Consider the following 27,452-nt stretch of genomic DNA (forward strand, 5'->3'; position numbering starts at 1 on the left):
AACGGATCCTTGGGATAGGACTTGTTAAGGCTGGTTAGTCGATACACATACGCCAGGTCTTGTTCTTCTTCAGGACGAGGACTGGATTGGCCAGCCACTCGGGGTGAAACACTTCCATTATGAAGCCGGCCGCCAAAAGCTTGGCGACCTCTTCGCCAATGGTTCTTCTCTTCTCTTCAGAAAATCGTCGTAGGGGTTGACGGACAGGCTTGGCGTCCTTGCGGACGTGAAGTTTGTGCTCGGCGTACTTCCTCAGGATACCCGGCTTGTCCTTGGGGGTCCATGCGAAGATATCCCGATTCTCATGGAGGAAGTCGACGAGCTCGCCTTCCTATTTGCTATCGAGGCGGGTGCCTACGACAACGTACTTGCTGCAGCTGGGGTGTTCAGGGTTGAGCTTCACTTTCTTGGTCTCCTTGGAGGGCTTGAAGGCAGCCTCATCGGCCGGGTCCGAGGTCGGGATTGACGCGTCGGAGGCTTCGCCTGCCAGGGCGACGATCCGATTGAGCTGGCGCCGCTCCTCGGCAATGACCAGCAACTCGGCCAACTTGGCACCGTCTCGGGCGCACTCTAGAGACTTGCGATAGTCGCCGGTGACCGTAATGAGGCCCTTGGGACCTGGCATCTTCATCTTCAGGTACGCGTAGTGGGGAACCGCCATGAACTTGGCGAGCGCGGGCGGGCCCAGCAATGCATGATATGCACTGGACATGTCCACCACCTCGAACCAGATTGGTTCGCGTTGGAAGTGGCTGCTATCGCCGAACAGGACATCGAGCCGGACCCGGCCAATGGGTGAGCAGGAAAGGCCGGGTACGATGCTGTGGAAGACTGTTCGGGTTGGCTCCAGGTCCTCGGCCTTGAGGCCGAGCTTGGTCATCGTGTCGTGGTAGAGAATGTTGATGCTGCTGCCGCCGTCGATGAGGACTCGAGAGAACTTGCATGTGCACCGCACGACGATGGTGGGGTTGTGGACGAGGGCATATCCACCCGGGCTCGGCATGACTGCCGGGTGATTCTCCCGGGTCCAAGTGATCGGGCGATCTGATCAGTGCATGAAATCCGGCTTGGCCGGGACGACGGTGTTCACCTCCTGCCAAAGAAGGCGCTCGCTGCGCTTGTCATCGCCGAGGCTGGTGAAGACGATGTAGGCCGCGTTCTGGTCCAGGTAGGTGTCGTTCCGCATTGCACCACCGGCGGGAGGCGGTGGTCGAGGCGGAGGTGGCTGCCCTACACCTGGAGATGGAGCCGGAGCCGTAGGATGCGGAACATCTCCCCTCATGATGTGCTTGGTGATGGCGCACTGCCGAAGTGTGTGCGTGAAGGGTCTTGCGCTGCTATGGTGCTTGCATGGGGCATCGAGCATCTCTTCGAAACTCATGACGGGCTGCCATGCCATCTTGCCAGTCTGCCGGTGCTTCGCTGCTGGGTCCGCCGCGGGCTCGGCGGTCGCGGCGAGCCGGTTGTCGTGACGCTGCGTCGGCTGGTCAGCCTTGCGCTTGTTGTTCTGATGATGCTGCTGCCAGCTGCTTTCGCCGGCCAGCTTCGGGGGAGGAACCGGCTTTGCCTTGCCGGCTTCGTCCAACGCCACCTGGATCTTCATGGCGGAGTCGGTGTTGGCGTACTTGTCCGCTGTCACCATGAGCGCGGCCATGGTGGCCGGCTCGGAGCGTAAGAGCTTGTGCTTGAGGAGGGTGTTGTCTCGGCACCCGCTGACGAAGTATTGGATCGCCTGGACTTCATGGACGCCCTCGCAGCAGTTTCGGAGCTCGGTCCAGCGTGCAAGGTACTCGCGACCCGTCTCCGTCGGCCCCTGCACGCACATGGCGAGCTAGCTAGGGCGACCGGGTCGCTTGTAGGTCCCCGTGAAGTTGTGGACCAAGGCCTCCTCGAAGTCGACCCACGCGTTGATGCTGCCCATCGGCAGACTGTTCAACCACGTGCGGGCCGACCCTTGGAGCATGAGCGATGCGTAGAGCATGGCTAGACGATGATTGGCACCGGTGATGCCAATGGCCGTGGTGTAGTCGGTGAGCCAGTCTTCTGGCTTCAGGGTCCCGTTGTACTTGGGGGTGTCGCGGGGGAGCACGAACCCTTTTGGAAAGGGCTCCTCCCGGATGCGTGGGCCGAAGCACGGCGGTCCGATAGCGCTGCTCACCTCCACCTCCAGGGAGCGAGCGAGCTGATCGAGGCGGTGGCGCGCGTCGGCGTTGTCGATGGCGCGCGGGCCGAGTCGACTGGCGGTGATGACCCACAATTATAGGGGATCTATCGTAGTCCTTTCGATAAGTAAGAGTGTCGAACCCAACAAGGAGCAGAAGGAAATGATAAGCGGTTTTCAGTAAGGTTTTCTCTGCAAGCACTGAAATAGTAGGTGATAGATAGTTTTGTGATAAGATAAATAATAACGAGCGAAAGTAAATAAAGTAAATAAGGTGCAGCAAGGTGGCCCAATCCTTTATGTATCAAAGGATAAGCCTGGACAAATTCTAATAATAATGAAGGAGCTCCCGAGGACACATTGGGAATTATCGTCAAGCTAGTTTCATCACGTTCATATGATTCGCGTTCGGTACTTTGATAATTGATATGTGGGTAGACCGACACTTGGGTACTGCCTTAATTTGGACAAGCATCCCACTTATGATTAATCTCTATTGCAAGCGTCCACAACTACAAAAAGGAGTATTAAGGTAAACCTAACCATAGCATTAAACATATGGGTCCATATGAACCCCTAACGAAGCAATTCATAAACTAGGGTTTAAGCTTCTGTCACTCTAGCAACTCATCATCTACTTATTACTTCCCTATGCCTTCCTCTAGGCCCAAATAATGGTGAAGTGTCATGTAGTCGACGTTCACATAACACCACTAGAGGAGAGACAACATACATCTCATCAAAATATCGAACGAATACCAAATTCACATGACTACTAATAGCAAGACTTCACCCATGTCCTCAGGAACTAAAGTAACTACACACAAAGCATAATCATGTTCATAATCAGAGGTGTAATAATATGCATTAAGGATCTGAACATATAATCTTCCACCAAGTAAACCAATAGGTATCAACTACAAGGAGTAATCAACACTACTAGCAACCCACAGGTACCAATTTGTGGTTTTGGATACAAGATTGGATACAAGAGATGAACTAAGGTTTGAGAGGAAATGGTGCTGGTGAAGATGTTGATGAAGATTGACCCCCTCCCGATGAGAGGATCGTTGGTGATGACGTTGGTGATGATTTCCCCCTCCCGGAGGGAAGTGTCCCCGGCAGAACAGCTCCACCAGATCCCTAGATTGATTCCGCCAAGGTTCCGCCTCGTGGCGGCGGAGTTTCGTCCCGTAAGCTTGCCCACAATTTTTTCCAGGACAAAACCCTTCATATAGCAGAAGATGGTCGCCGGAGGCCCGCCAGGGGGCCCAAGAGATAGGGCGCGCCCTATAGGGGGGGGGGCTGTCTCCTGGACAGGGTGTGCCCCCCTGGCCTATTTCTTTTGCTCATAATTCCTTACTAAATCCAAAAAGTGGTTTCGTGGAGTTTCAGGACTTTTGGAGTTGTGCAGAATAGGTTTCCAACGTTTGCTCCTTTTTCAGCCAGTATTCCAGCTGTCGGCATTCCCCCTCTTCATGGTAAACCTTGTAAAATAAGAGAGAATAGCCATAAGTATTGAGACATAATGTGTAATAACAACCCATAATGCAATAAATATTGATATAAAAGCATGATGCAAAATGGACGTATCAACTCCCCCAAGCTTAGACCTTGCTTGTCCTCAAGTGGAAACCGAGATCGAGAAATATGTCCACATGTTTAGAGATAGAGGTGTCGATAAAAATAAAATACGGACATGAGGGCATCATGATCATTCTAATAACAGCAACATATATATAAATTTTGTCATATGATTTCCTGTGTTCAAGTAATAAGCAATTCACAATGTCAAGTATGGGTCATAAACTTCATTGGGAACTAATAGACTATAATCTCAGTCATTGAAGCAATTGGAATTTATCGTAACATCAGAAAGAGTCAATAACAGAGCTTTTCAGCAAGATCACATACTCAACTATCTCGTAGTCCCCCATAATTGTTAACACTCACTCAATACTTGTGGTTATAGAGTTTCAGCCGGACACTGAGAAAGATAGGGGCTTATTATGTTGCCTCCCAACATTTTCACCTTTAGGTGATGTCAACAATAATAGCCTATGCCAACTTACATTCAATTTGATATATGTATCATGACCTTTCAAACACGAGGAGCTTGCCAAAGGATAAAATTAAAAAGTGGAAGGGTGAGGATCACCTTGACTCAAGCATAAAGTAAAAAATAAAGTAAAAGATAGGCCCTTCACAGAGGGAAGCAGAGGTTGTCATGCGCTTTTAGGGTTGGATACACAAAATCTTAATGCAAAAGAACGTCACTTTGTATTGCCCCTTGTATGTGGACCTTTATTATGCACTCTGTCGCTTTTATTACTTGCACAACAAGTTCGTACAAAGCTTATTTTCTTTGCATTAATAAGTCATGCATATTTAGAGAGCAATTTTTATTGCTTGCAGCGATCACAACTTACTTGAAGGATCTTACTCAATCCATAGGTAGGTATGGTGGACTCTCATGGCAAAACTGGGTTTAAGGGAGTTTGGAAGCACAAGTAGTATCTCTACTTGGTGCAAGGAGTTTTGGCTAGCATGAGGGGGAAAGGCCAGCTCAACATGTTCAGAAGGTCACTGATAATATACTTTAACTGAGATGTCGGAAAACATAAACCATTACGTTGTCTTCCTTGTCCAACATCAATTCTTTTAGCATGTCATACTTAATGGGTGCTTCACAATCATAAAAGATGTCCAAGATAATATATCTATATGTGAACCCCTCTTTCCTTATCACTTCCTATTAATTGCAACGATGACCAAGGCTACGTTCATCAACTCTCAACAATTTTTATGCCTCATACTTTCTATGTGTGAAGTTATCACTATCCATAAGATCAATATGAACTCTTTTGTTCTTTCTACTTTCTCAAGATCATAGCAACATAGCAAAGCCCTTGACTCAACACTAATCTTTATTATAGATAGCACACGGACTCGCTTACAAAAAGAGATCACAACAAAAACTCAAAACTACTTGATATCAAAACTTCAAACTAATAGATCAAGATACTACTAAAAGGATCGAACTAAATAAAGCGGTAAAGATAGGAGTGTGATGGTGATACGATACCGGGGCACCTCCCCCAAGCTTGGCAGTTGCCAAGAGGGGTGCCCATACCCATGTGATTATTTCTTCTGTGGTGATGGAGGTGGTGATGATGATGGTGGATAATCACACATTGAGCGTAAAAGCTCCTCCAACTTGCGGATAATGCCCTTGAGCCCAGCAATATGATCTTTCAACAAAATATTCTCCTGTTTGAGATACTTGTTTTGTATGCGGGCTAACTCAATCATCTTGAAAGCTTCAATCTCTGTTGGAGTGAAAAGGTTAGGTAAAGGGCTAGGGATGTCTTCTTATTTCAACACCGGATCTTGAACCTCCATGGCCTTCTTGATCCCTTCATCCTTGTTGATCTCTTCTGGTTCCTCTCTTTTCAACTCTATCTTCAATAGCCAGGCATCCTTGTCTTCGTTGTTGTAGGAGGGAGAAGTCATGGTGCTCTAAATCGGCAACAAGAACAGCTCGAAATGAAAATAGAGGATATTTGCGTGATACGGTGGTCAAAACCTTCGGGAGTATATATAATGAATTTTTACCGACCAAAATACATAACATACAAGAAAACGGAGTCCGGGGGGCACACGAGGTGCCCACGAGACAGGGGGGCGCCCTCCTCTCTTGTGGGAGCCTCGTGTCCCTTCCGGACTACTTCTTTCTTCCTAAAATTCTTAAATAATCCAAAAATGCTGAAAATTGCCTTTAGAGTTGTTTTGGAGTCGGTATACTTCCCGTACCACGTACCTATGCCTTTTCGGAGTCTGGAACGTTCTGGAAAGTGTCTCTTATGTACTCCTCTGGGGTTATGGTTTCAATAATATTAGTTTTAACATTGATAGGGTTACCAGAAATATAATGCTTGATTCTTTGACCATTAACCACCCTAGGATTTGTGCCTTCGAAGTTGTTAATTTTTATAGCACCGGAACGGTAGACCTCCTCGATAACATAGGGACCTTCCCATTTTGAGAGAAGTTTTCCTGCAAAAAATCTTAAATGAGAGTTGAATAATAACACATAGTATCCTACGTTAAACTCACGCTTTTGTATCCTTTTATCATGCCAGCGTTTGACTTTTTCTTTGAAGAGCTTGGCATTCTCATAAGCTTGGGCTCTCCATTCATCAAGTGAGCTAATTTCAAACAACCCTTTCTCACCAGCAAGTTTGAAGTCATAATTGAGCTCTTTAATAGCCCAATATGCTTTATGTTCAAGTTCAAGAGGTAAATGACATGCTTTTCCATAAACCATCTTGTATGGAGACATACCCATAGGATTTTTGTATGCAGTTCTATAGGCCCATAATGCATCATCAAGTTTTTTGGACCAATTCTTTCTAGATCTATTCACAGTCTTTTGCAAAATTAATTTGAGCTCTCTATTTCTCAACTCTACTTGACCACTAGACTGCGGGTGATAAGGAGATGCAATTCTATGATCGACATCGTATTTAGCAAGCATCTTAAGGAAAGCACCATGAATAAAGTGTGAACCACCATCAGTCATAAGATATCTAGGGACTCCAAACCTCGGAAAAATAACTTCTTTAAGCATTTTAATAGAAGTGTTATGATCAGCACTACTAGTTGGAATACCTTCTACCCACTTAGTAACGTAATCAACAACAACTAAAATATGTGTATAACCATTGGAGGCAGGAAAAGGTCCCATGTAATCAAAGCCCCAAACATCAAACGGTTCAATAACAAGAGAATAATTCATAGGCATTTCTTGACGTCTACTAATGTTACCTATTCTTTGGCATTCATCACAGGATACGACAAACTTACGAGCATCTTTGAAAAGAGTAGGCCAATAAAAACCAGATTGTAGTACCTTGTGTGCAGTTCTATCTCCAGCGTGGTGTCCTCCATAGGATTCAGAGTGACACTTGCGTAGGATTTGTTCCTGTTCATGCTCAGGCACACAACGTCTAATAATACCATCTACACCTTCTTTATAAAGGTGTGGATCATCCCAGAAGTAATGTCTTAAATCATAAAAGAACTTTTTCTTTTGCTGGTATGTGAAGCTAGGCGGTATATATTTAGCAACAATGTAATTAGCATAGTCAGCATACCAAGGTGCAGTACGAGAAGCATTGACAACCGCTAATTGTTCATCAGGAAACCTATCATTAATAGGCAGTGGGTCATCAAGAACATTCTCTAACCTAGAAAAGTTGTCTGCAATGGGGTTCTCAGCTCCCTTTCTATCAACAATATGCAAGTCAAATTCTTGGAGCAAGAGAACCCATCTAATGAGTCTAGGCTTAGCATCTTTTTTTTCCATAAGATATTTAATAGCAACATGATCAGTGTGAATAGTAACTTTGGAATCAACAATATAAGGTCTAAACTTATCACATGCAAACACAATTGCTAAGAATTCTTTTTTAGTGGTAGCATAATTTCTCTAGGCAGTATCAAGAGTCTTACTAACATAATGGATAACATTCAATTTCTTATCGACTCTTTGCCCTAAAAAAGCACCTACAGCATAATCACTAGCATCACACATAATTTCAAAAGGTAAATTCCAATCAGGTGGGTGAACAATAGGTGATGTGATCAAAGCTTTCTTAAGTGTTTCAAATGCGTCTACACAATCATCATCAAAGACAAAAGGAATATCTTTTTGCAATAAATTAGTCAGAGGCCTAGAGATTTTAGAAAAGTCTTTAATGAACCTCCTATAAAAACCGGCATGACCAAGGAAACTTCTTATACCTTTTATGTCCTTGGGACATGGCATCTTTTCAATAGCATCAACTTTGGCTTTATCAACTTCGATACCCCTCTCATAGATCTTGTGCCCCAAGACAATGCCTTCATTAACCATGAAGTAACACTTTTCCCAATTCAGGACGAGACTAGTGTCTTCGCATCTCTGCAAAACTCGATCAAGGTTGCTCAAACAATCATCAAAAGAGGATCCATAGACGGAGAAGTCATCCATGAATACCTCACAAATCTTTTCACAAAAAATCGGAAAATATAGCCATCATGCATCTTTGAAAGGTAGTAGGTGCATTACATAAACCAAAAGGCATACATCTATAAGCAAAAGTACCAAAAGGGCAAGTAAAAGTGGTTTTAGATTGATCCCCCGCTGACACAGGTATTTGAGAGAAACCATAATAACCATCTAGAAAGCAAAAATGTGTGTGTTTGGATAGCCTTTCTAGCATTTGATTAATAAAAGGTAAAGGGTAATGATCTTTCTTAGTAGCTTTATTTAACTTACGGAAATCAATTACCATCCTATAGCCTGTAATAATTCTTTGCGGGATCAATTCATCTTTATCATTAGGAACAACGGTAATACCTCCCTTTTTAGGGACACAATGGACAGGGCTTACCCATTCACTATCAGCAACGGGATAAATAATACCTGCCTCAAGGAGTTTTAGTATCTCCTTTCTCACCACTTCCTTCATTTTGGGATTTAATCGTCTTTGAGGATCTCTAACAGGTTTGGCATCTTTTTCCACTAAAATTTTATGTTGACATAATGTGGGGCTAATGCCCTTAAGATCATCCAGAGTATATCCAATAGCAGCTCGGTGCTTCTTCAGAGTTTTCAATAATATTTCTTCTTCTTTCTCTGAAAGGCTAGCACTAATAATAACAGGATATATTTCTTTTTCATCAAGATAAGCATACTTGAGATTATCAGGTAAGGGTTTGAGTTCAAACACGGGATCACCCTTGGGTGGAGGGGGATCCCCAAGAATTTCAACGGGAAGATTATGTTTTAGCATAGGTTCTTGTTTAAGGAACACTTCATCCATTTCTTCCCTTTCCTTCATAAACATATCGTTTTCATGGTCTAGCAAATATTGTTCTAACGGATGGTTGGAGGAACAACAATGGAAGCAAGACCAATAATCTCATCCTTACTAGATGATTCCTTTTCACGATGTTGTCTACTGAACTTAGCGAAATTAAACTCATGAGACATACCATCTATACCAACAGTGACAATATTCTTTTCACAATCAATCTTAGCACTAGCAGTACACAAGAAAGGTCTACCAAAAATAATGGGAAAAAAATTATCTTGTGGGGAAGCAAGAACAAGAAAATCAGCAGGGTATTTAATCTTTCCACACAAGACTTCAACATCTCTAACAATCTCAATAGGTTTGATGGTGTCCCTATTAGCAAGCTTAATAGTAACATCAATATCTTCTAATTCAACAGGTGCAATATCGTGCATAATTTCTTTATAAAGATCATAAGGTATCGCATTAGCACTAGCACCCATATCACATACGCCATGATAACAATGATCTCCTATTTTAACAGAAATAACAGGCATGCCTATAACAGGTCTACATGTCTTAGTACCTGGTCTAGCAATATTAGCAGTTTCACCCACGAAAGAAATAACATGCCCATCTAAGTTTTCATCCAAGATATCTTTAATCATAGCAATACTAGGTTCAACATTAATTTGCTCAGGAGGTGTATAAGTCCTAGTATTACTCTTACGAACAATAGTCGAAGCTTTAACATGATCTTTTATCCTGACAGGAAAAGGAGGTTTTTCAACATAAGTAGTAGGAATAATAGGATCACTATATGTAATAGTCTTTTCTTCGACTGTAATAGGTGCAATTACTTTCACTTCAACTGGAGGATTATATTTAAACCACTTCTCTTTAGGGAGATCAACTTGAGCAGCAAAAGTTTCACAAAAAGTAGCTACTATCTCAGAGTCAAGTCCATACTTAGAGCTAAATCCACGGAAAGCATCGGTATCCATAAAAGATTTAACACAATCAAACTTAGGTGTCATACCTAACTCCTTACCATCGTCGGAACCCCAATCTTCAGAGTTTCGTTTAATTCTTTCCAATAAGTCCCATTTGAAATCAATAGTCTTCAACATATAGGAACCAGCACAGGAAGTATCGAGCAAGTTGTGAATATCAAGAGAAAGTCGAGCATAAAAATTCTGAATAATCATTTCCCGAGAGAGCTCAGGATTGGGGCATGAATATAACATTGACTTAAGCCTCCCCCAAGCTTGAGCGATGCTTTCTCCTTCGCGAGGCCAGAAATTATATATGTAATTACGATCACGATGAACAAGATGCATAGGATAGAACTTCTGGTGAAATTCCAATTTCAATCGCTTATAATTCCAAGATCTCGTATCATCACATAGCCTATACCATGTCATCGCATCTCCCTTCAAAGATAAAGGGAAGACCTTCCTTTTGACAACATCATCGGGAATACCTGCAAGCTTAAATAATCCACAAACTACATCCACAAAGATAAGGTGTAAGTCGGGATGCAAAGTTCCGTCTCCTGCAAAAGGATTAGCTAGCAGTTTTTCTATCATACCCGAATGAATCTCAAAGTGAATATTTTCATAAAGTTCAGTAGGTTGAGGAACATACCTTTGCTCCTCTGGTTGGGGTGAAGATACCCCAAACAAGCCACTCAAAGGATTAGTTTCCATAGTGACAAGTAACAGAAAATTTCAGCACACTATACAATCGTTTCCTTACCAAGTTCCACTCACCAAGAGCGCTACGCTCCCCGGCAATGGCACCAGAAAAGAGTCTTGATGACCCACAAGTATAGGGATCTATCGTAGTCCTTTCGATAAGTAAGAGTGTCGAACCCAACGAGGAGCATAAGGAAATGATAAGCGGTTTTCAGTAAGGTTTTCTCTGCAAGCACTGAAATAGTAGGTGATAGATAGTTTTGTGATAAGATAAATCATAACGAGTGAAAGTAAATAAAGTAAATAAGGTGCAGCAAGTTGTCCCAATCCTTTATGTATCAAAGGATAAGCCTGGAGAAATTCTAATAATAATGAAGGAGCTCCCGAGGACACATTGGGAATTATCGTCAAGCTAGTTTCATCACATTCATATGATTCACGTTCAGTACTTTGATAATTTGATATGTGGGTAGACCGACACTTGGGTACTGCCCTAACTTGGACAAGCATCCCACTTATGATTAACCCCTATTGCAAGCGTCCACAACTACAAAAAGGAGTATTAAGGTAAACCTAACCACAACATTAAACATATGGGTCCATATGAACCCCTAACGAAGCAATTCATAAACTAGGGTTTGAGCTTCTGTCACTCTAGCAACCCATCATCTACTTATTACTTCCCTATGCCTTCCTCTAGGTCCAAATAATGGTGAAGTGTCATGTAGTCGACGTTCACATAACACCACTAGAGGAGAGACAACATACATCTCATCAAAATATCGAACGAATACCAAATTCACATGACTACTAATAGCAAGACTTCACTCATGTCCTCAGGAACTAAAGTAACTACTCGCAAAGCATAATCATGTTCATAATCAGAGGTTTAATAATATGCATTAAGGATCTGAACATATAATCTTCCACCAAGTAAACCAATAAGTATCAACTACAAGGAGTAATCAACACTACTAGCAACCCACAGATACCAATTTGTGGTTTTGGATACCAGATTGGATACAAGAGATGAACTAGGGTTTGAGAGGAGATGGTGCTGGTGAAGATGTTGATGAAGATTGACCCCTCCTGATGAGAGGATCGTTGGTGATGACATTGGTGATGATTTCCCCCTCCCGGAGGGAAGTGTCCCCGGCAGAACAGCTCCGCCAGAGCCCTAGATTGATTTCGCCAAGGTTCCGCCTCGTGGCGGCGGAGTTTTGTCCCGTAAGCTTGCCCACGAATTTTTCCAGGACAAAACCCTTCATAGAGCAGAAGATGGTCGCCGGAGGCCCACCAGGGGGCCCAGGAGATAGGGGGGTGCACCCTATAGGGGGGCTGTCTCCTGGACAGGGTGTGGGCCCCCTGGCCTATTTCTTTTGCTCATAATTCCTTAATAAATCCAAAAGGTGGTTTTGTGGAGTTTCAGGACTTTTGGAGTTGTGCATAATAGGTTTCCAACGTTTGCTCCTTTTTCAGCCAGAATTCCAACTGCCGGCATTCCCCCTCTTCATGGTAAACCTTGTAAAATAAGAGAGAATAGCCATAAGTATTGAGACATAATGTGTAATAATAGCCCATAATGCAATAAATATTGATATAAAAGCATGATGCAAAATGGACGTATCAGGCGGCCAGGCCCCGAGGGGCCAGGTCGGTTGGAGCCGGACGCCGGCCATGCTGGCCGGGTCCGCGCTGGGTCTCCGGGGCGGGCTCTTTGCCCAGAGCGTCGGTGGCGGTGGCTGCCGTGTTGTGTCGAGTCCCGGCTTGGCGGGAGTGCGCCTCGCCGGGTGGCGAGGAAGCCGTGTGCAGAAGTTTGCCGGGTCCGCCAAGACGGGCGGAGCCGGACCCCGCCGGCTTGGCAAGCTGGTTGAGGCGATCCTGCTGGGTGTTGGCGGCGCAGAGGAGCTCGCGCATCCACCCGATGTGCTCCTTGAGATCCTCGTCCGCGAGTTGGTCGAGGCCGACCGCGTCTGCCTCCGCAGCGCGCATGTTCTTCACTGGGGTCTTGTAGACGGTCCGAACAGCGCCGAAGGCTCGGCCGATCGCTCCTCCCCGGGCGCGAGCGTCCGCGACCCGGCTTGGCTCGGCCGTGGCGGGCGTAACTCCGTGGGCGGCACCGTGCTCCATCTGAGTGGCCTCTAGGCGACGCCTGGTGGCGGCCAGCATCTCGGACAGGTCCAGCGTCTGCTGGCGTCTATCCTCGAGCCGGGTTCGGGCTTCGGCGATGTTGGTGGCGTCGACGTCGGTGCCGATGGGATGCGGAGGCTCTGCATCGCAGCGCGTAGAGGATTGGATGGCTCGTCTGTTCTGCGGTGGCCCTGGCCTCCGCGGCCTTCCTCGTCTTGCTCGACGAGGAAGAGGCGCCATCGCCGGTGACGTAAACCTCCACATGGACGTCCATCGCCCCGGCGGCAATGCCACCGCCGAGGGAGAGGGGAGAATTGGAGTAGCTGAGCACCTCGCTGGGGTATTCGTCGGCCGCGAGCGCGTCGGAGATGCGGAGCATGGCAAAGGAGGCGGCGAGCGCGCCGATGACGTCGTCCGCCAGTGCGACGGACTCGTCGGTGTAGGAGAAGGGCCCCGTCTGAAGCATGCTCCCGGCTAGCTTCTCGAGCTGCCCCATGGTGGGTGCCAACTATCGTGGTGGGCGCACGGCAGATGCCAAGGGATGGCTAAAGAGAGGAGGAGGCTAGAGGGCGCTGGTGGGCTCCAGAGGCGAGGTTGGAATGCGCGGGCACGGGACGCCGGACATACCCAGGTTCGGGGCTCTCCGGAGAGATAACACCCCTAGTCCTGCCGAGTTTGGTTGGATGATTGATAGTACAATGTTGCTCCTGGAGTTGTGTGGAGGAGGAAGGAAGCTGGCCAAGGCTTGGGCTGCTCCTTCTCTCTAATACTGCTGTTGGTGGCTAGTCCTATGCTTGCTTGTGCTTCTGTTGTGTTGTTTGCTATCTTCTCTCTGTGTCTCCGTTTCTTACATTCCTCTCGTGCCTCTCCCTGTAGGCGTGGGTTCCTGGGGGGTTTTATAGATCAACCCACCCAGGGTTACAATGGTAATATGCCGAGTCGTGGGTCCGTATTGTCGGTGTCCGGGACACCAGGCTGGGTCCCGCTTGTGGGCTTGTGGTTCGCCGGGTTCCCCTAGGTGCGGGCCCCGCGTGCCTAGGGGGACTGTGTGACGTCTTGTCGATCATCAGGGCGTGGCCGAGTCGAGTCGTGCACAGTGCTCTCCGTCAGGCTGCCGCTTGCTGTCGTCAGCGGTGAGGGCGGGAGCACTGTTGCCACGCCAGCCTTGGTCAGCGAGTAGGTGAGGGGCATTGTTGCCACGCCCCGGCTGACCACAGGCATGGGTGGAAACACTGTTTTCTTGGTCATTGGTGGTTGAGGTCTCGTCCCATCATACGGCCTGGATGGGACGGGAGCTGACCCGTGGCTGGGTTGCCGTGGACGCCATGGGTGGGGCTGGCTTGTTGGGGAAGCCATGCTTGCGCCGGGTTGAGTTGTCTTGCACCAGTTGCTGTGGCCGGGTCGATGTACCTTGCCGGGTCGGAGAGTTTGGCAGGGTTGCGGGCCCTGCCGGGTCGAGCGACCCAGCCAGGCGCGTGCCGGTTTGCGAGGCGATGCGGGCCCTGTTGTTTTTGAAAAGGATCTGGGTTCCGTTGCCTGCCCGGGGTTCATCCCCTCGACACCCACCGTATGTTTTCTTTCAAGAGAGAAGCCTCTAGCGAAACCTATGCCCCCCGGGTCTACTTTCCATCATATGTTTTCAGATCCGTAAACCAAAAAATCCAAAAATACAAGATACGTCTCCAACGTATCAATAATTTATGAAGCATTCATGCTATTTTATTATCTATTTTGAATTATTACAGGCTTTATTATACACTTTTATATTACTTTTGGGACTAACCTATTAACCGGAGGCCCAACCCATATTGTTGTTTTATTGCCTGTTTCAGTATTTCGAAGAAAAGGAATATCAAACGGAGTCCAAACGGAATGAAACCTTCGGGAGCGTGATTTTTGGAAAGGATATGATCCGGGACACTTGGAGTTCAAGCCAGGAAAGGTTCGAGGAAGCCAGGAGATAGGAGGGCCCACCCCTGTCTCCTGGGCCCCTCGAGGCTCCCCTGACCGACTTCTTTCGCCTATATAAGTCCACGTACCCTAAAAACATCAAAACAGAAGATAGATCGGGAGTTCCGCCGCCGCAAGCCTCTGTAGCCACCAAAAACCTCTCGGGAGCCCGTTCCGGCACCCTGCCGGAGGGGGATCCCTCACCGGTGGCCATCTTCATCATCCCGACGCTATCCATGACGAGGAGGGAGTAGTTCACGCTCGAGGCTGAGGGTATGTACCAGTGGCTATGTGTTTGATCTCTCCCTCTCGTGTTCTCTCTATGCCATGATCTTGATGTACCGCGAGCTTTGCTATTATAGTTGGATCTTATGATGTTTCTCCCCCTCTACTCTCTTGTAATGGATTGAGTTTTCCCTTTGAAGTTATCTTATCGGATTGAGTCTTTAAGGATTTGAGAACACTTGATGTATGTCTTGCCGTGTTTATCTGTGGTGACAATGGGATACCACGTGATCCACTTGATGTATGTTTTGGTGATCAACTTGCGGGTTCCGCCCATGAACCTATGCATAGGGGTTGGCACACGTTTTCGTCTTGAATCTCCGGTAGAAACTTTGGGGCACTCTTTGAAGTACTTTATGTTGGTTGAATAGATGAATCTGAGATTGGGTGATGCATATCGTATAATCATGCCCACGGATACTTGAGGTGACAATGGAGTATCTAGGTGACATTAGGGTTTTGGTTGATTTGTGTCTTAAGGTGTTATTCTGGTATGAACTCTATGATAGATTGAACGGAAATAATAGCTTCATGTTATTTTACTACGAACTCTTGAATAGATAGAACAGAAAGGATAACTTTGAGGTGGTTTCGTACCCTACCATAATCTCTTCGTTTGTTCTCCGCTATTAGTGTCTTTGGAGTGACTCTTTGTTGCATGTTAAGGGATAGTTATATGATCCAATTATGTTATTATTGTTGAGAGAACTTGCACTAGTGAAAGTATGAATCCTATGCCTTGTTTCCTACCATTGCAATACCATTTACGCTCACTTTTATCACTTGCTACCTTGCTGTTTTTATAATTTCAGATTACAAATACCTTTATCTACTATCCATATTGCACTTGTATCACCATCTCTTCGCCGAACTAGTGCACCTATACAATTTACCATTGTATTGGGTGTGTTGGGGACACAAGAGACTCATTGTTATTTGGTTGCTGGGTTGTTTGAGAGAGACCATCTTCATCCTACGCCTCCTACGGATTGATAAACCTTAGTTCATCCACTTGAGGGAAATTTGCTACTGTCCTACAAACATGTGCACTTACATGCCCAACAACGTCTACAAGAAGAAGGTTGTGTAGTAGACATCAAGCTCTTTTCTGGCGCCGTTGCCGGGGAGGCTAGGTAAGCGGCACTCACACCCCGTCAACTAAGCTCTTTTCCGGCGCCGTTGCCGGGGAGGTGAGTGCTTGAAGGTATATCTTTAGATCTTGCAATCGAGTCTTTTATTTTATTGTTTTATCACTAGTTTAGTCTTTTAGTTTCTTGTTTCATCTTTTTATTATCTTTTGTGAGAACGATGGTAAGGAAAATTGTGCTCAAGTGCTAGAAGAGGAATGCATTAAATTGTTTGGAACTAAATATTTGAATGATGAGCATGATTGCAATGTTGTTAGTATGAATTCCTTGAATATCCATGATGCTAATGATATGCAAAGCCACAAGCTTGGGGATGCTATGTTTGATGAAGATGATATTTTTTGTCCCCCAAGTTTTGATGAGCAAATTTATTATGATGAAAGCATGCCTCCTATTTATGATGATTATATTGATGAAAGTGGGTTTGGAAGAGTGTCAACTTTAGGAAGTAGTGTTCCCAGGATGTTGAATCTTATTGTGATGAACATGAAAGTGGATTTGGAAGAGTGTCAACTTTATTTAATGATGATTCCACTATTTCGGAAGAGGTTCCAATTGATTATGAGAACAAAGTTGCTATCTATGATGATTATTGTGGTGACTTGTATGCTATTAGGAATAATGATAACCATGAAACTTGTCATCATGATTGTAGTTTTCAATTGGATTATGCCTCACATGATAATTATTTTATTGAGTTTACTCCCACTACTATTCATGAGAAGAAATTTGCTTATGTGGAGAGTAGTAAATTTTCTATGCTTGTAGATCATGAAAAGAATGCTTTAGGTGTTGGTTATATTGTTGAATTCATTCGTGATGCTACTGAAAATTATTATGAGGGGGGAACATATGCTTGTAGGAATTGCAATAATATCAAGTTTCCTCTCTATGTGCTTAAAATCTTAAAGTTATGCTTGTTTTTCCTTCCTATGCTAGTTGATTATTGTTCCCATAAGTTGTTTGCTCACAAAATCCCTATGAATAGGAAGTGGGTTAGGCTTAAATGTTCTAGTCATATTCTTCATGATTCTCTCTTTATGTTTCAATTCTTATCTCTTATGTGAGCATCATTTCATCATGCCTAGCTAGGGGCGTTAAACGATAGCGCTTGTTGGGAGGCAACCCAATGTTATTTTTGTTTCTTGCTTTTTGATCCTGTTTAGTAATAAATAATTCATCTAGACTCTGGTTAGATGTGGTTTTATGTTTTAATTAGTGTTTTTGCCAAGTAGAACCTTTGGGAAGACTTAGGTGAAGTCTTTATGATCTTGCTGTAAAAAACAGAAACTTTAGCGCTCACAAGATTAGCTGTCATTTTTTACTGGAGAGTGATTTTAGGTTGATTATTTTTGAAGATGATTAATAGACAAATTCCTCAGGTCCACCAATTTATTTCATAATTGTTTGAGTTCCAGAAGTATTCGAATGATACATATTACTACAGACTGTTCTGTTTTTGACAGATTCTGTTTTCATTGTGTTGTTTGCTTATTTTGATGAATCTATGAGTAGAATCGGAGGGTATGAACCATAAAGAAGTTGGAATACAGTAGGTTTAACACCAATATGAATTTAGAATGATTTCAAAATAATACCTAAGTGGTGGTTTTATTCTCTTATACTAACGGAGCTTACGAGTTTTGTGTTGAGTTTTGTGTGGTTGAAGTTTTCAAGTTTTGGGTAAAGATTCGATGTTCTATGGAATAAGGAGTGGCAAGAGCCTAAGCTTGGGGATTCCCAAGTGTAACACCCTAGATACAACTTTCCATATTCGTAGCTCCAACTCTTGCCTTTTCCGGAGATGCGATATGATATTTCCTTCGTGGTTGGGTTTTTATCTTTTGTTTTGCGTTTTGTTCATGTTATGCATGTCATCTCATAGCATCATGCGCATTGCATCTGCATGTTTTCATAAAGCTTGCATCCGTTCGTAGTTGCCGCGTTCCCCCCTTGCCTTCGTTATCCCTTTCTCAGACCAACCGGCTTCTCGTTCCCTCTTGTTTGACCACCTAACCCCTCTCTGCACAACCACCGACCCCCTCTTGCGCGTGTCCGAAACCTGCCCCTAACCTAATCCCACCTGTTATTTATATAAGTCTAACCCTAGATCCTAGGGGCTTGTCCCATCATTCCCTTTTGGCCGCCGCCACTCTCTCATCGGGATCCTCCCCGATCCACCCACCTCCTCTCCCTTGAATTCCCCATCGGGCCAACCCCAGCTTTTCCCGAGCGCAGCCGCGCCCGAGGCCCCAAGCAACCCAGCACGCCCGTCGACCACCGCTGCGACCAGGCCAGAGCTCCGTCGCCCTTCTCTTCCTCCTTCCCCGTGTTTTCCTCTCTCTCTCACTCTCACATTGTTCCCTCTGTCTTGGTTCGTTAACAGGAGGAGCCCCGCCGCCAACGACCTCCTCTGCGCCCCGTCGACCGCGTCAGCGCATGCCTCGTCGCCGTTTTACCCAGCTGCCGTCAAGTTCACGTCCGGCCTCGGATTCGGACGAAATCGAGCTTCCCCGACTGGATTCGCTCCTCCTCGCCTCATTTGTTTCGCCAGGAGCTCGCGCCAAGTCCGCCGTCGTCGTTCTGCTTCACGAAGACGAGGACGAGCATGAGCCCTTGCCTCTTGCCGCATCCGCAGCCTGCCTCCTCTCCAGCGTCGCGCCCAGGATCCACGCCGCCTCGATCCCCTTCGGCAGCAGTCGTCGCCGCCGGCCTCTTGCCGTCGCCCAGGACCTCGCCGCCCCTTCGCCCGTCCATCCCCGGCCTCCTGTGCTCGCCTGCTTCCTCTGCATCGAAGCCGAGCGCCCCATCTTGTTGACCAGATCGAGCGCGAGAGCTCGAGCATGATGCCCCAGCGCCCGCGCCTGGGCCACCTCTGCTTCGGCCCAGCGGCCCCTCCTCCGTTGAGCGAGGCCCAGCGCCCCAGCTGGCCTCCTCTGCCTCGGCCTTTAGGCCCAATGTGAGCAGCCCAGTCCGCCTCAGATTCAGCCCATGCCTTTTTTTCCTGTTGCGAATTTAGCTTTTATCCCCAGGATTTACTGTTTGGCAGAAAACCCCCCCTAGTTCATGCATTTAATTACTCACAAACCGTGCATCGTATTAAAATGTTTCAAACATGTAAAATTCTTAGAATTTTGTGTAGATTAATAATATACCACTTTCATCCATGTTTAAAATGTATAAAATGTTGTTTGTTTAATTTTGCTCAAATAGCATGTTAAAATGATTTATTTCATAACTAAATAACCGTAGCTCGGTTTTAAATGTTCTTTATATGTAAATGGGGTGGAAAAATGCCTAGTTTAACATGGTGCACTTCATTTTGATATTGACATCATTACAATTGTGTTTAGGGCAGAACAGTACCAAAACTAAAATATGCACATGGGGATTTTCCAGAATTATTGTTTGTTGTTCCGGCCTCATTTAAACTTGACTAAATAGTTAGTTTTATTATGCTTCACCTCTTGCCATGTTAATCAACATTTAATATTGTTGGGTACCTAAACGGGAGCGAACTAAATAGTTGAATGCGGTGTTTCGTCAATATGCAATTCCTTGCATATTGAGGTCCACTTAATTTGTAGTATTGTGTGTTGTAGTTTGCCATGTCATGCCTTATTAAACCGGACATGCATCATACTTGTTCGTGCATCATGCCATGTTTATGCTTGTGCATTTACCATGTTGTTTGTTTCTTTCCGGTGTTGCTTCTTAGTTCCGGTAATGTTGCGATTGTGAGGATTCGTTCGTCTATGCTTGGTTCGTCTTCGTGGCTTCATCTTCTTCATGGACTCGTTCTTCTTCCTTGCCGGATTTCAGGCAAGATGACCGCTACCCTGGATCTCACTACTATCATTGCTATGCTAGTTGCTTTCGTTCTATCGCTATGCTGCGCTACCTATCACCTGTTTATCAAGCCTCCCATAATTGCCATGAACCTCTAACCTTTGACACCTTTCCTGTGCAAACCGTTGCTTGGCTATGTTACCGCTTTTGCTCAGCCCCTCTTATAGCGTTGTTAGTTGTAGGTGAAGTTGAAGATTGCTCCATGATGGACAGGTTTATGTTGGGATATCACAATATCTCTTATATTATTAATGCATCTATATACTTGGTAAAGGGTGGAAGACTCGGCCTTATGCCTGGTGTTTTGTTCCACTCTTGCCACCCTAGTTTCCGTCATACCGGTGTTATGTTCCCGAATTTTGCGTTCCTTACGCGGTTGGGTGATTTATGGGACCCCCTTGATAGTTCGCTTTGAATAAAACTCCTCCAGCAAGGCCCAACCTTGGTTTTACCATTTGCCTCACCACCAACTATACCATTCCCTTGGGTCGGCCAACCCGAGGGTCATCTTTATTTTAGCCCCCCCCCCCGGGCCAGTGCTTGTCTAAGTGTTGGTCCAAACTGAGCTACCTGCGGGGCCACCTCGGGGCAACTTGAGGGTTGGTTTTACTCGTAGCTAGTCTCATCCGGTGTTGCCCTGAGAACGAGATATGTGCAGCTCCTATCGGGATTTGTCGGTGCATCGGGCGGCTTTGCTGGTCTTGTTTTACCATTGTCGAAATGTCTTGTAAACTGGGATTTCGAGTCTAATCGGGTCTTCCTGGGAGAAGGTATATCCTTCGTTGATCGCGAGAGCTTATCATGGGCTAAGTTGGGACACCCCTGCAGGGTATAATCTTTCAAAATCCGTGCCTGCGGTTATAGGCAGATGGGAATTTGTTAATGTCCGGTTGTAGATAACTTGCCACCATATCCGAATTAAAACGCATCAACCGCGTGTGTAGCCATGATGGTCTCTTTTCGGCAGAGTCCGGGAAGTGAACACGGTTTTGGGTTATGTTTGACATAAGTAAGAGTTCAGGATCACCTCTTGATCATTACTAGTTGACGACCGTTCCTTTGCTTCTCTTCTCGCTCTTATTTGCATATGTTAGCCACCATATATGCTTAGTCGCTGCTGCAACCTCACCACTTAACCCCCTTCCTTACCCTTTAAGCTTTGCTAGTCTTGATACCCATGGTAATGGGATTGCTGAGTCCTCGTGGCTCACAGATTACTACAACAACAGTTGCAGGTATAGGTTCTGCGATGGTCATGACGCGAGAGCGATGTTTGCTTGTTTTGGAGTTCTTCTTCTGCTTCTTCTTTGATCAGGGGATAGGTTCCAGGTCGGCAGCCTGGGCTAGCAGGGTGGATGTCGTTTGAGTTTCTGTTTGTGTTTCATCCGTAGTTGGATGGTGCTCTTATGTAAGAGGATGTTGTATTCGTGTGGCATTGTATTCCTTTTGTATGTATCCCCATCTATTATGTAATGTTGATGTAATGATATCCACCTTGCAAAAGCGTCTTCAAGATGCACTTCTATCCTTGGTGGGACCTTCGAGTTCCTTTAGGATAGGGTCACATCTTGGGCGTGACAAGTTGGTATCAGAGCCTCGACCGACCATAGGAGCCCCCTTGATTGTTGGCCGTTGTTGAGTCTAGAAAAAAAAACTATTTTGAGTCTTAGGATTATATATATATATCGGAGAGTAGGATTCTTTTTACTCCTCAGCCCCTTCATCGCTCTGGTGAGGTCTCTTGACGTAGATGTTTTGTCTTTCCTTTCCTCAAATTTCACTAATTTTTTTTAGGATCACGCGGGTATCTTGGAATCGTTCCGATGGTTTTGTGAAGAGAACATTGTTCTTGGTGCCTCCTGTCTATTATGTGGCATTGACCCGGGGAGTTGAGCTCTGAGGTGTTGTCGTCATAATTTTATCATTGCAGTTCTAGAATACCTGAGTTTTGCCGACATCGAAAATCTCTTTTATGCAATTGTTGGTGAGATAACCTCGACGCCACCCAGTACTGGGGAGTTCGGGAGTATTGCCATAGCTTGTATAACGGATGCTTTTCGAAGGTTGAAGTACACGATTTCCGGAGTTTTCTTGGTTATGGGTTGACGGATGGATACAGCTGGATGTAGGGATTGTTAGTTTGGGTGAGATATATTGCTTCCCCTATATCTCCAACACTAGATTGCATAACCAGAAAGTTTCGGGAGTTTATAGGTGGGAATTCAAGTAGCTCCTAGAATATCTTTCCGACAGATGCATGATATGGGATTGGGTAAATCTCTATCATATGTTTGTTCCGGCTTATTCTGCAAGTCAAATCCTTTGTTTTGTTTTATTTGTGGTATTCGAGTTGCTTCGAAGTCAAATGTTGAATCCATACCTTTCCTAAACGGTGTTCTCATATTGCTATGTGAATACTAATCCTTTTGATCATTGAGGTTGTCATGTTAATTCTTTTCCAACCGGCGTGCTTCTCTTCAAGTGGATGCGATCATTTCAACAGTCACAAGATCACCCCTTGGTTTTCCCAATATTGTTTGTTTCATTCCATCCCCAAGTTGCCTTTGTTTTCCCGCCCTCCCACCCTTTTTCTTCAAGGACTCAGATTTCTTAATCAAGTATCCTTTTATTGATGTGAAGTCTCTCCATTCTTTTTCTTTCAATGCTCTTATCTGGTGATTCTCAAGAAGATACTAATGGAGCTACAAGTTTATTATTCTTCGTCTCTTTTCTTCTCCGGTGGTTTAATTTCAAGTTTCTGTGTTGATCATATCTCTTACTTTTGTTTCACATATCTTCCCATGTGAATTTCTTATCCAAAGCTCTCTTATTTATTCACCTCTCCCAGTTCATACCCAGAGCGTTGATGATAACTCGGAAGATTCGCGTTTCCATTCTCAATCCGTTCAAGTTATTTTGAGGTTGTTACCTCATTCAAGACATTCAAGTCAACCGGTGCATTATCTCTTCCTAAGCAATCGTTCAACGGTGTTTTTCTTTTGAGTGGGCCCTAACCCGCAGGTCTTTTCCCAGGATCTTACCTGACTCTTCTAATTTTCCCAGAGCTTCTAAAATTCTTTTCAAAGTTTGACGTAAGAATGGGTTATCATCAGTCATATGTCTTTCTCCAAGATCTTTCAAATTCTTTTCATCTTTGGCTCAACCTTTCCTCTTAATTCTCCCGGAGTATCTCAACAATTCATGGTGGTTCTCATCATCATTCTCAACATTTGAAGACCGAAGAAGGATTTCTCTTAAAATCTTGTCCATGCTCTCGAAGATTCGCGGTGCTAGCTTGATGGTATCCTATCAAATTGTTTCCAGTCGTGCAATTCTTTTCATCCATCCGGAGTATTTCAGGATTTGCGTTCTCTCTCGATTATCCGGAGGCCATCTTTTGGGAGATTTCTTCGTTCCAAGTTTTCAGCTTCGTTCATTCCATAGTTGTACCGGTGCTTCCTTCAAGCTTTCTTTAATCAGTTCGTGATCTCTTCGTTCTCGTGCATCTCGATTTACTCAAGTATCTTGGTTCATTTTCTAATTCTTTCCGGCGATTTGTTCTCTTCTCTTCGTTCGTTTACATTTTCACGGTGGTTCATTGAAGATTCCTTTTCCGTTCTCACCATATCAATTCATTCGTTCTTTTCTATCCTACCGGTGGCTCATGAAGACCCTCCAAAATTTGGCACATATCTCCCCTTAATATTTTCCCAATGTGAATAAGTTGTATGCAATCCATTGCTTGCCATCAATTTAATTGGTGAAGGATCAGCATAATGTAATTCTTATTCTTGTTTCATCGAGTAAATTCAATTCCTTATTCCAGAGGTTCATCAAAATTCTTGATTTCATTTGTTCATCTTTCTTTCCGGAGTTCCAAGTTTTCTCGGTTATATCATTTCAAAGCTTCATCTTATCACTTCAAGGCTTCACCTTGTGTTGTCAACTTCTCCTTCTTTCTATCATCCTTTTGTTTACCAGAGTTCTTCATGGAGGCTCTACATGGTGGTTCGTTAAGGATTCCTTTCATTCTTCATTTGTTCTTCAAGACTTCTCTCGAGTTGATGATCCGCCAAGCTATACTCAAAATTAAACATTGTGCTCAACACATGTTTTGTTTTGTGGAGTTCAAGCATTCTTCATCTTGCATCCGAAGCGCAATTCTTTCTATCTTATCTTTTGAGATGGTGTTATGTCACTCTTGACAATTTCCCTTCGCGATTCACATGTTGTCAAGAATGACGTATTTTAAATCCATCAATCTCTTCTTTGGAGTTATCTTGGTATAGATTTCACCTAAAGCCTTCCCTAAGGAATGTTGCTATTTGTGGTGCTTATCAATGATCCGAGTTTCTCCTATCCTCTCGGCGAAAGAAGTTTTCATCTCTTCGTCGATCTCAAAGCAAGAAATTGTTTTTGTTAGTGGCAGAATGCCATCTCATAGTCTTGAGATGTTTTCCATAATCCCACTACAAGCTTATTCGTTTCATTGTTGGTTTTCCAACAACCCCGTTGTAACCTTCTTGGAAGGGTGCTTTCCGAGCTCATTTGTGGCAGAAGTTGGCATTCCCTTCTCCATTCTGTTATTCCAATGATCTATCTTATATTCTTTCTTCCGGAGGCTTTGTGATGTTGCTCTCTTCGACCCATCATCTTGTTTTGTCAAGATCATGTTCTTTTATTGCTTACCCATTTAACCGGAGTGTTGTGTCATCTCTTCAAGTTCTTTTCATCTTATCAAGTCTTGCATCTCTTTTCAACCGGAGTGTTGTCCGAATTTGATATTCCTTGTTCCTTATGTATCTCGTTTCAACCAGAGTGGTTTCAATTCCTTCTTGTCCATTGTGCTCGACATTCATAGCTTTGCAACTCCAAGGTTCACATGATGTTCCTTGTTTCTCTTTTCTATCGGAGTGCTACCAATTTCGTTCAACTCTGTTGTGTTCTTCTTTCAACTTTTCAACCTCTCAAGGTTCATTGGTTTCACTCATTTGTCAAAGAAGCAACTTAGTTTTACCTCTTCTCTTCCTCTTCCGTTTCTCTCCGGTGCCATCCTAGATCTCGGGACGAGATCCTCTCGTAGTGGTGGAGTGTTGTAATGCCCCGGATACAACTTTCCATATTCGTAGCTCCAAGTCTTGCCTTTTCCGGAGATGCGATATGATATTTCCTTCGTGGTTGGGTTTTTATCTTTTGTTTTGCGTTTTGTTCATGTTATGCATGTCATCTCATAGCATCATGCACATTGCATCTGCATGTTTTCATAAAGCTTGCATTCGTTCGTAGTTGCCGCGTTCCCCCCTTGCCTTCGTTATCCCTTTCTCAGACCAACCGGCTTCTCGTTCCCTCTTGTTTGACCACCTAACCCCTCTCTGCACAACCACCGACCCCCTCTTGCGCGTGTCTGAAACCTGCCCCTAACCTAATCCCACCTGTTATTTATATCAGTCTAACCCTAGATCCTAGGGGCTTGTCCCATCATTCCCTTTCGGCCGCCGCCACTCTCTCATCGGGATCCTCCCCGATCCACCCACCTCCTCTCCTTGAATTCCCCATCGGGCCAACCCCAGCTTTTCCCGAGCGCAGCCGCGCCCGAGGCCCCAAGCAACCCAGCATGCCCGTCGACCACCGCTGTGACCAGGACGGAGCTCCGTCGCCCTTCTCTTCCTCCTTCCCCGTGTTTTCCTCTCTCTCTCGCTCTCACATCGTTCCCTCTGTCTTGGTTCGTTAACAGGAGGAGCCCCACCGCCAACGACCTCCTCTGCGCCCCGTCGGCCGCGTCAGTGCATGCCTCGTTGCTGTTTTACCCAGCCGTCGTCAAGTTCACGTCCGGCCTCGGATTCGGACGAAATCAAGCTTCCCCGACTGGATCCGCTCCTCCTCGCCTCATTTGTTTCGCCAGGAGCTCGCGCCAAGTCCGCCGTCGTCATTCTGCTTCACGGAGACGAGGACGAGCATGAGCCCTTGCCTCTTGCCGCGTCCGCAGCCTGCCTCCTCTCCAGCATCGCGCCCAGGATCCATGCTGCCTCGATCCCCTTCGGCAGCAGCCGTCGCCGCCGGCCTCCTGCAGTCGCCCAGGACCTCGCCGCCCCTTCGCCCATCCATCCCCGGCCTCCTGTGCTCGCTTGCTTCCTCTGCATCGAAGCCGAGCGCCCCATCTTGTTGACCAGATCGAGCGCGAGAGCTCGAGCACGACGCCCCAGCGCCCGCGCCTGGGCCACCTCTGCTTCGGCCCAGCGGCCCCCCCTCCGTTGAGCGAGGCCCAGTGCCCCAGCTGGCCTCCTCTGCCTCGGCCTTTAGGCCCAATGTGAGCAGCCCAGTCTGCCTCAGATTCAGCCCATGCCTTTTTTTCTGTTGCGAATTTAGCTTTTATCCGCAGGATTTACTGCTTGGCAGAAAAACCCCCCTAGTTCATGCATTTAATTACTCACAAACCGTGCATCGTATTAAAATGTTTCAAACATGTAAAATTCTTAGAATTTTGTGTAGATTAATAATATGCCACTTTCATCCATGTTTAAAATGTATAAAATGTTGTTTGTTTAATTTTTCTCAAATAGCATGTTAAAATGATTTATTTCATAACTAAATAACCGTAGCTCGGTTTTAAATGTTCTTTATATGTAAATGGGGTGGAAAAAAATCCTAGTTTAACATGGTGCACTTCATTTTTATGTTGCCATCATTACAATTGTGTTTAGGGCAGAACAGTACCAAAACTAAAATATGCACATGGGGATTTTCCAGAATTATTGTTTGTTGTTCCGGCCTCATTTAAACTTGCCTAAATAGTTAGTTTTATTATGCTTCACCTCTTGCCATGTTAATCAACATTTAATATTGTTGGGTACCTAAACGGGAGCGAACTAAATAGTTGAATGCGGTGTTTCGTCAATATGCAATTCGTTGCATATTGAGGTCCACTTAATTTGTAGTATTGTGTGTTGTAGTTTGCCATGTCATGCCTTATTAAACCGGACATGCATCATACTTGTTTGTGCATCATGCCATGTTTATGCTTGTGCATTTACCATGTTGTTTGTTTCTTTCTGGTATTGCTTCTTAGTTCCGGTAATGTTGCGATTGTGAGGATTCGTTCGTCTATGCTTGGTTCGTCTTCGTGACTTCATCTTCTTCATGGACTCGTTCTTCTTCCTTGCGGGATTTCAGGCAAGATGACCGCTACCCTGGATCTCACTACTATCATTGCTATGCTAGTTGCTTTCGTTCTATCGCTATGATGCGCTACCTATCACCTGTTTATCAAGCCTCCCATAATTGCCATGAACCTCTAACCTTTGACACCTTTCCTATGCAAACTGTTGCTTGGCTATGTTACCGCTTTTGCTCAGCCCCTCTTATAGCGTTGTTAGTTGCAGGTGAAGTTGAA

The sequence above is a fragment of the Triticum aestivum genome, chromosome 4B, assembly GCF_018294505.1.
Source record: "Triticum aestivum cultivar Chinese Spring chromosome 4B, IWGSC CS RefSeq v2.1, whole genome shotgun sequence".
NCBI lineage: Eukaryota > Viridiplantae > Streptophyta > Magnoliopsida > Poales > Poaceae > Triticum > Triticum aestivum.